At 41.4% G+C, this 6,779-nt stretch overlaps 1 long non-coding RNA gene and 1 pseudogene across 1 annotated transcript; one reads left to right on the top strand and one right to left on the bottom strand.

The window, feature by feature from the left end:
- The window catches only part of LOC101783376, a 7,605-nt pseudogene extending 4,547 nt beyond the window's left edge, over nucleotides 1-3,058 (bottom strand).
- A 697-nt stretch (nucleotides 3,059-3,755) lies between these two features.
- LOC101770934 lies at nucleotides 3,756-4,327 on the top strand. The gene is made up of 2 exons (XR_001393327.2): nucleotides 3,756-3,858; nucleotides 3,935-4,327. It is a non-coding gene; the product is annotated as an uncharacterized LOC101770934 (long non-coding RNA).
- The last annotated feature ends 2,452 nt before the right edge of the window (nucleotides 4,328-6,779 follow it).

Genomic DNA, 6,779 nt, shown 5'->3' with positions numbered 1-6,779 from the left:
CCCCCCCCCCCCCCCCCCCCCCCCCCCGGGCCACGGCCGGTCCCCCAAGTGCCGTGCGCCATGTGTGCCTGTGCTGTGCGTGATGTTGTCTGGAGGTTGAAGAAAGGGGGAAGGATCTGATTGCTTTGGGGAAAACAAGTTCTAGGGGGTTATCCATAAAGTTCTAGACTTATGTTTGAAAGTGGAAAGATTTCAGGGACCCTTTCGCGATTAAACCGTAGACCTAGGGGCTAGATTGCAAGATGACCTCGGTTTTCTTTATTTTTCCTAGATCTAAAAAGGCTGAAAGTTTGAAAATGCATAACTAAATGTAGAAAAATGATAAAAATGCCAAACCAACTTTGTCAGAATCCTTGAGTTGTGTAGTTTCAAGGAAAATAATTTTGCACATGTCACTGCTAGAAATATGCCTCTAGAATTTATTTCTTGTTTAAGCCATTAAATACTTAGTAAATCACAGAAAAATGGTAAAATTACAAACTCACTTCTGATAAGTTTGTATCAGTAAGCTTGACCTTAGAAAAATGATTTGAACACTGTCATAGAGATTTATATCCCTGTTTAGGTTTTATCTTTGAAAACAATTTATGAATCTTACTTTTTGCATAAGTAATGGTTCCTATCAGATAAAAATATTAAACCACTTGGAGTAGCTCATTGATGAAAATGTAGTTGCTGAGAAAAATATGAAATACAGAATGAAAATTTATGTAATGTACTTTTCTTTTTATGAAAAGATAAATGATAAATAAATATGGAAAATAGATGTCCTTCACCAAAAATCCTAAAAAATGCACTGTAACCTCTGGTGCACACATATAACTCACTGTTGAAATCGCAGCAACAAAATCTCTGTGCAACTTGAGTTAAAAATAGTTAAGTACTTATTACCTTAGTATAATGAAATAATTTTAATTATTTTTTTACTAATCCAATGCACCCCAAATTTTTACAGAAACCTATTAATGACATGCCTGAGCTACTGTTAAATTTTCAGTGTCGTATCTCATTGTTTGGATACTGAAACAAAATTTGGAAAATGAACCTAATTAAATGAGTAAAAGAAACTTTAAGTAGTAGTAAAAGTAACAAGATAAATTGAAAGAGGTACAGAAAAGCATTCAGAAATAAAGTTTATATGTATGAAATACCTTTCAAACTTGTTAAGCTTGAATCATTAAATCATCTGCATGTGCATATCGTGTAGAAATTAATCTCGCTGACGGCACCTACAAGCTCCACCCCATGCAAGAAGAAGAGCCCCCGGTGGAACTAAATCACGTGAAGGTTGAGCTCGAGCAAGAACAAGCTCCCGAAGACCTGCTAACTTCCTCTGAGTTTGAAGGCAAGCCCCGGAGCATAACCCGGTTTTCTAAACTTGTGCAATAAATTTCTGTTGGTTATGTTTGTGCATTTAAATTGATAGGCATTGCTTGGAAACTTAGTTGCATAATCTTAGTACCTATGATCTAAACACTAGCATGATAAGTCAAGTAGATGCCATGCTAAATAGCACACGGTAAAAGTCGAGTGATTTCCTGTCACTCACAAGCTATAGGAATTTGTTTGTCTACTTATGTTACAACCATAAGGATGACGGATGGGGCCATGCTTTATGTTTGAAAATTGGTGGTTTGCCCCGTTTGTCTAAATGAAAAGTTCTAAGGTCGAACTGTGTCGATGTTCGTGATCAAGTATTTGAAAGTAGTAATCTCATGCCTAGTATGGGATGGGGAAATCTAATACCTGATTGAACTGGAGTGGACCTTTCTCCCGCTCTCTCTGGAACTAGGTTCCATGCGGCTGCACGTGGGTACAAGTGCAGCCTCGGTACAACGTCGTTCCGGGACCGTTGGGGCATTGTATGCCAAGGGAAGTGGGATCTGGATAGACGCTGCAAATTGATGGGGACGGCATGATATATGTGAACCCATTGCGGTAGTAACATATGTCATGGGGTTAGATTCACCTTGCAAGGTTTAAAAACTCGATTCGAATCGTCTGCCTCTCACAGTTTGGTACTACTTGATCGCTATGCTGCACTAAGTAAGAAGTGGAACATAATGATGATTAAATACAACATGCTTGCTTAGAACAGGTTGCTTACCTAGAATGGTTAATATTACTGGAACCTGCTGCTAAAACTTGAAAGTAAGGAGACCAACTTTAGTTGCTTTTAGCAAAAATAAACCCACGACCAAAAAACCTTGCATGTCTACAAGTTGGTGGACTAGTAACCACCGGTCGGGTAAGTCTTTTTGAGTATTAGTATACTCAGTCTTACTTGTGGCTTTAATTTCAGATAAATTAGATGTTGAGGAGTTTGCTGCTTGTGAGATTTAGCCTACCCAGCTCCCTCCGGGTTAGACGGTCGAGTGGGATCCCTCCTCGGATGACGAGGACAAGGGTTATTGATGTCATGGTCAGCTTCGCCATGATGTCTTGTATCGACGTTTAGCTTCTGCATGATTTTATCTTCCGCTGTTTGAAACCTTACAAACTTATTTGAATTTCAAAACTCTAATGTAATAAATTGTCGTACTATGTTAAATGTTGTTGGAATGTTATAATCTTTGTAACCCTCACCTTCGTGTGAGCATGCTTTGTTCAATCCGAGTTAAGTGGTTTATCGGATGAGATCCGACGGACGATCGAGTTGACTCATTTAAAGTGTAAACTTACGTGTTAGACGACTTAAGTACACTTTAACCGGATTAATCTGAGGTGTTCCGTCACACTTATCCTCAGCATAGTTGTTATGCAGAACCATATGTGGCACATCGGAAATCATCGAAGAAATGATTTCCAACAGAGAAAAAAAATTCTAATAAACATCAGAGAAGAAGAAAAAAGGTCAGGATGTACATCACGGATGCTCTGCTCCCTCTCCTGGGGACGTTTACAGGTCGCTCTAAGTATGTCCGTCACTTGTCTGTCATTAAGCTTCTTCGAGTATCTCTGTCCTTCTACGATCTTGCAAACCTGAAACCATTTTTTGATAAAACACTAAACATAAAGAGAATAATTAAAGTACAACAGAAGGATATGGTACCTCCATAGGCAAATATTCGGGATGCGAATCACTGCCAGCCTGCAGACAGGGCCAAGAACCGTACTTCAATCTGTACAATTGGCCATCATATCAGCATAGCTCAAGTTTATTTGAAGGTGTTCTATTAGTTAACATTTGAAAGCAATGCTGGTGCTGAAACACGTAAGAGTAAGACCTAACCATTGATCCAAGGTTACTTTATATGCTAGACAGTAATTTATAATGGAGTTTTCTTGATACGAATCATGATTGGAGAAGGGACAAAACAGCCTTCAGGTGAAATAAACAAAAACGAAAGAAAGAAAAGAGAAAGAAAACAGAAGGGAAAACTTACCACAATAAATGTTGCTTGAGCTTTAGTGGTTGAATACTGAGCGGTTGCAAATCTGACACTCAATTTGCTTTAAAATTACGCCACTTTTGTTTATAGCACATAAGCACCTCTTGTCTTGTATTCCTGTGTGAATGAATTGTGTGGTTGATAACAAACAATAGGCTCATAGAAGTGTTTGTTTGATCTCCCAGACCCCAATTAAAATTCATGTAACACCCGTTGTGACCTGGAAAATGCTCTTAATATCTCCAGATTTTCAACTGCTTATATGTGCTTGCAAATAGCTGCAAACTTAATGACGAAGAACATGTTTTAAATAGGTGCTGTAGTTTGAAATATGTGCTGAATCTGCACCTATTTTTCAGCAAGAGGATATTCGGAACTTCATCGATAGTTCTTTGAAGCATGATTATCATCTTGCCATCTTCCGTAAAGAACGAATTGGCGGAGATTCAAATGGAATTTCATACTGGTGGGCAAAAACGATAATTTTCAACAAAATTATGAAGCATACTTGAAAACATCTTTACTCATCTGTTGTGGTACAGGTATGAAGATGACCCAATCCTTGGGCATCGGTTGTATCGCGAAATTAGGCGAGTGGAGTATGTGAAGGAGCCAACAAAAAGATCTAAAGGAAAGGGAGTCTCAAGTGTTCCGGTTATATCCTATCAATGGGAGGCAGTGGCATCCAACTTTGATGAGTTCAATACAGCTGCAGTAAGTTTTGAGTTCATCATAGACCTTTCTTTAGGTTTTCTGTTAAAAAACGGAACCATTGATTAGTTCATCCATGCCTGTACGGATGTACCTAAGCACTCACAATTTTATGTTATGATAATAAAAGTTGATGTCCGTTGTTGTTACAAGATACTGTGATGGTCATGACCATCTTGTAAAACATGGACATTGGTTGAATATTATGAATTGGTGAACTTCCATGGCGCTGTATCATGACTAATTGGTCATTAGGTATAACATTTCATGCTTGGTCTCTGTGCCCTACAATTATGCCTTAGAAAAAAAATGAATTCGTGACACAGTGAAATCCAGTATATAGCTGGGGCCGCATTAACGCAAAATTTGAATAGCTCACTACATGCACTATTGTGTTAGTCCATATGATACCATGCTTTAGGGGTAACTTTCAACTAAAATTGTTTTTCTTCATCCATTTCCAAACAAGTTGTGTTGGGGGTCTGAGGGAGGACTTCTTGGCCATTTCATTACAGGGTTGATTGTCTCACCTGGTTCTCTCTCCCATCGAAGTTAAGTAAGACCGTTCATTCTGTGTTGTGGTCTAGCTTCTCCTGAGGTTAGAGACCCCGACATTTCACGCCCATCGTGGTTTTCGCACGTAATAAGAAACTCACGATTACCACTAAAAGGAGAAAAGGTGAGTGAACCTTGCGGAAGTCGTCTCGCTCGCCGTCGTGCTGGACACGACCCGAGGCTTGCCTTGCCGCGTCCCTTTATCTTCGGACTCCTGGGCCCTGCACTCTCCCGCCCGAGGTCATCGCGCTTCCTTGGGCGTTCCCGCCTCAAAAGCTTGAGCGAAGTAAACGTCCGAGCTATCTTCGCGATCTTAACGGGTCAACATGCAACCAAAGCAAAAAACGTGTCCTGCGCTACAAGCCGGGTCATTTTGGTTAACAAAAAAAAAATGAAATGAACTCACCTTAACCTCGCGTTCAGCTGCGCCACCTTTCCTTGCGCTATATCCAAAGCATGAACAGCCAATCAGAGCTCAAGAAAATTAAGCAACCTCCGATCGACTCAACCAAGCAATCGAAACTCCTCGTAATCTCTGCATCATCTACACAAGCATCGAAGCTGCCGAGTACCACGGCATCGAGGCTGCTAGGCAGTGCAGTAGCAAAGCTAAAAAATAAAAACACCACGATACATGCAAGTGCATGCTCAAGCAAGCAGCAGCTCTCGGATACAACACCACCGCATGACAATAAGGGCACGTACAAAGGGCGACTAGGAGCCGTCTAGGAGCCGGTTTATTTGCAAAAGCACCCCCGCGAAGGCCAGCAGACGGCTGCCCCGTCGTCTCGCGAGGCGACGATCCAAGCGCGTGCTCCCATACGAAAACGGCGACTCCAGCACCGTTGTACCAGCCGCCGTCGATCCGCGCTCGATCCGGTGCGGCTTCCCCTCCGCGCGGGAAGATGGCGCATGGCCTCCCCTTCGCGCCAAAATCCCCCATAAATCAATCCCTCCGGCGGAGGTCCGCCCGTGCCCCCTGCCCTCCGGCGGCGCGAAGAATCACGCCGGCGGCGCCGCTCCTCCGCCTCCAACCGACGCCGGCGTGGTCCTCGGCGCCCCTCCTGCGCCGCACCTCCTGGTAATCCTCGGAGCTCATGTAGATCTGGTTGCACTTGATCTGGTTTGTGTGGTTCTTTCTATTGCGGAAAGAAGATTTGTTCGTGAGATTGTGTAGGGACTCGGATTGCTTACTGCCTACTAATTAGCCCCTGGTTACTGAGATTTTTCCGTCATGCTCATGTGCAATTTGGTGGCTGGTCAAGAAAATACATATCAGCGTGCTACAGCCGTTGCTTCCTTTCTTCCTGATATGCAAATCCCCATCAAGGACAGTAGCTGCTCTTGCAAATTGCCCAGCCGGCCCTTCATGCATTGGTTACTGGTGCATAGTTTCAGTCATAGGCTGGGTAATCATGCGGACTCCAGTACACAGTGGATATGTTGCATATTCTTCAGTAAACTTGTTTGTTATTTTGCAGAGTTACCCATAGAATTGAAAACTGATCAAGGTTAATTGAGTCAAATAAGCCTTGCTGTTATATAGTAGTTTGCTACTCATGCCTTACTGTTATATTGAGTCAGATAAGTCTTATTGTGCTAGGTAGTATATATGCTGGTAAGCTGGTTCATTTTCAGTTTCATTCATTGGTGATATATGAGCTTTTGTCAGGTATTCATCAATGAGATTATGGCAAAAGGATACTGTGAAAGTTATTATAGTTTTCTTGACAGACATGTAATTTATTTTTTTCTCCTTGATAGACAAAACACTATGTGTGCTTTTCCATTTTCTTTTTGCAAAATGGGACGCAGAATCCATTGGCATCAAAAACACATTCTTTTGCATGCAAATACTTCAGAGTTACCATTTAGTTCAGTGTTCTACAATTTTGTTAGTTGGAATCTTTTCAAGGTCTAATTGGCATTGTAGTCCTTTTTATTTGCAGTACATCAATGCATATCTGTGAAAATGTTGAGCTGGTATACCTAAAGGAACCAAGCAGAGTCCTTACTGAGGGTATATAAGGAACCAATGCATATCTGTGAAAATGATGGTTACTGTTTTGATTAATCAGTCTTGACATCTGACATACATGGATGATGATGTGAACTATTTTT

This window comes from Setaria italica, chromosome IX (assembly GCF_000263155.2).
Source record: "Setaria italica strain Yugu1 chromosome IX, Setaria_italica_v2.0, whole genome shotgun sequence".
NCBI lineage: Eukaryota > Viridiplantae > Streptophyta > Magnoliopsida > Poales > Poaceae > Setaria > Setaria italica.
Note: the sequence above shows the minus strand (reverse complement) of the source record. Positions and strands in the feature narration are given on the sequence as shown.